Source organism: Cynoglossus semilaevis, chromosome 18, assembly GCF_000523025.1.
Source record: "Cynoglossus semilaevis isolate Cse_v1.0 chromosome 18, Cse_v1.0, whole genome shotgun sequence".
Lineage (NCBI taxonomy): Eukaryota > Metazoa > Chordata > Actinopteri > Pleuronectiformes > Cynoglossidae > Cynoglossus > Cynoglossus semilaevis.
This window is the reverse complement of record NC_024324.1, coordinates 9363025-9365889: the sequence shown is the minus strand read 5'-3', so window position 1 is coordinate 9365889 and position 2865 is coordinate 9363025. Positions and strand designations below refer to the sequence as shown.

General features: G+C 41.7%; 2 long non-coding RNA genes across 2 annotated transcripts in view; both read left to right on the top strand.

Annotated features, from left to right (window-relative positions):
• The first annotated feature begins 1281 nt into the window (after positions 1-1281).
• LOC103394312 (uncharacterized) overlaps positions 1282-2865 on the top strand; it is a 2846-nt gene continuing 1262 nt past the window's right edge. Inside the window, exon 1 of the long non-coding RNA XR_001761466.2 lies at positions 1282-1766. This is a non-coding gene — a long non-coding RNA (uncharacterized LOC103394312). The remainder of the gene's footprint in view (positions 1767-2865) is intronic.
• On the top strand, positions 2281-2850 carry LOC103394311 (uncharacterized). Its single transcript, XR_523133.1, has 3 exons — positions 2281-2391; positions 2488-2551; positions 2680-2850. It is a non-coding gene; the product is annotated as an uncharacterized LOC103394311 (long non-coding RNA).

The window sequence follows — 2865 nt, the reverse complement described above, 5'->3', positions numbered from 1 at the left end:
AATTAACGGTGGGTGTTTGTAACACTTTCCACTAGTGTTTCTAAAGAATGTATTATGTCAGATTCTGTTAAATGACTTGCAGTCCGTTTCCTGTATAAAAGGATCACATGGAAACCAGTGACAGTTTATAGAGACACCTGATGAGCTGCGTATGACTAAGCTTTAAAAATGTATCGTTTCACTTTCAGATTCAAACTTTCAAGAACAGGTTGAGGCCGGGACTTACCGGACGGAGTCTAAAAACAGACGTCCATGTCGGAATGGGTATTCCCAGCTGCCGTTCTCCCATTACAGCGACACGGGAAAACACAAACGATGATTAACAGTCACATTTAGACCTGGGGTCACTTTCGGGTTTTTGGTTCTTTCAATGTCTTGGATGCACAGCATATAAAGACATCACGGTGAACTATGGTTCTGTAATATCCTTTTCACTCTTCCTTCTCCTTTTTTAACTCCAACTAGTACATACAAAGGCTACACACTTGGGTTCCTCACTGGAAAAAAAAAAATATATATTCAGACTTACTTTTACGCATTTAGAAGACACTTTTTATCCAAAGTGACTTACAAAGGAGGAGTGACATTACAAGCATGCGATTCCTCTGGGAATCAAACCCAGGACTCTCCGCTCTTCGCTTCAGAGGCAGGCATGCTAACCGCTACGCTTTGGAACAGTGTCTTCTGGACGATATGTCGCACTCCCTCAGGTGCGACTTATATATTTTAAATGTAATTTATTTTCACACTGATAGCTGATAGAGGGCACTCTAGGCTTGTGTACTAGTATCTTCTACTCCTGTACCATGTAAAATTTACATGTGCGTTATTTTCACACTGACAGCCACTAGTGGGCACCGGTGTGACATATACTCTGGAGTGACATACAGTATATGGTTTGTTTTTCTTCTTCATTATGCTTTTTTTTTTTTTTTTTTTTTTTTGTGTGGCTGGTGCGACTTAAAGTAAATACGGTAGTTTCTGTGACACATTTGATGTGGCCGGTAGATGTGGTTACTGCGAAAATGAAGATTGGATTACAGTCAAAAACTGAAACTAACAGAGATGACATCACTCCTGACTCACATGGATAAACAGGTTCCTAATACTGTATGTGCAGTAGCTGCTGAGGGACCAGTGTGGTGTAGAAAATTTTACAATCGTAAGACTATAGTCTTACTTGTTTTTTTGTGATTTTGACATGTTGCGATATTATTTTTTTTTGGGGGGGGCGGGGGGGGGGTAGCAGGCAATATTTACTTTGCAGTGTTTTTTTTTTTTGCATTTGTCTTGCTTGCTAGCAGTTTGAGCGCCCCATTCCCTTCAGCAGCAAAAGCATTTTACGGCAACAATCATATTTGTCGACGAAGCTGCAAACAAAAGATGTCAGTTCCCAGAGCTAAAATGTATCCTTGGTATTGTCACAGATAGACGCAAACAATGTGTTGCTGCTTCGTTTCTTGGCCATTTTTTTTGTAACATTTGCAGATATTTGGTGATAATTGATGTGATAAGTATTTGCAGCATAAATCACTATAAGAGTTGCTGGAATTTTCCTTTAGCTGCACTGACAATAGTGTGCAGTGACTGTGTGTATCTACCCATTAACAAACTAATGAGCCTGCACCTGGTGGATTGTAGGTGCCGTGCAGGACGCTTGTGATTGGATAACGAGGCGCCGCGGTAATTCTTTCCACCCTGGGGATGGTTGCAAAATGGCGCTGTGTGAAGACATCAGAAAGACCGTTTGCTATTTTTTTTCGACGGTACGTATTTCCATCTCAGGTTCTCTTCACTTGGGCGATTAATGCGTCATGTGAAAAACCAGTATTCCGCAGAGCGTGCGGACGGTCTGTTTTAAACCGTCCGTACGCTGCTGACCCGCCGAGTGGGGCTGCCGGTTAGCGTGCTAAACCTGTTAGTAGCCTAGCCTAGTAGCCTGTTTGAGCCGCACGGTTTCCACATTCAAACTAACTCAGACTGCACGTATCGCTTCAGTCAGCATGCTATTCGGCCTCTAAATATCTGCACTCTTAGTTTGGGTGGTCCAGACATTTTAGGTGTTGCGACTTTAGCCACGTGTGTTGGCGAAGAAGCGGCTTATTCTGTGCGTTTGTTTTAAAACGTTGCTTGCACTTTGTAGTAAATTGGAATGATGAAGAAGACGACACGTTATCTAGTGTACACATTTACTCATTCATTATTCTATTTTACATTTTCACTATTTAAGCGTGTGTGCCCGTATAACATTGATTAAGTAAATCCCTTCAGGGAGCAGCAGACCACTATCGCCATCACTTGGGCCGGTGGACTCCACCACGCCAAGAAGTTCGAAGCATCTGGTTTCTGTTACGTGAACGACATCGTCCTGGCCATTTCTGAGCTACTCGAGTAAGAACTTTTTTTGTTTTGTTTTGGGGTTTTTTTTGTTTTTGTTACTGGAAATGACACTTTTGGCCAGCATTAAGTGTTGTGAAATGTTTACAGGACATCGGGGCTGGAAAGAACAAATACTACACGGTGAATTACCCACAAAGCCGTCTTTAAACCGGTAAGTGTTTAACTGTGAGTGCGATTTGGTTATTTATTTTTCCCCCCAACTTCTTAGGCCACAGGAAGTTTGAATGATGGCCTTTAAAAGGAGTGATGTGTTTGTTTTTTTGTTGTTTTTTTTTTGAGCCCATAACCAAAGAATAACCTGTGAGGAGGAGGTCCAAGAATGCTGCCAACCAAGAGGGAAAAAGGAAGCAGAAGAAAGGTAACCTGTGGATTAACTACTGCCAGAACTAGTAGTTAGTGGTGTTGTCTTTATTTGAGAGCATTTGTATGTAATGTCTTTATTTCATCTTGTGTTTCAGGCCAAAA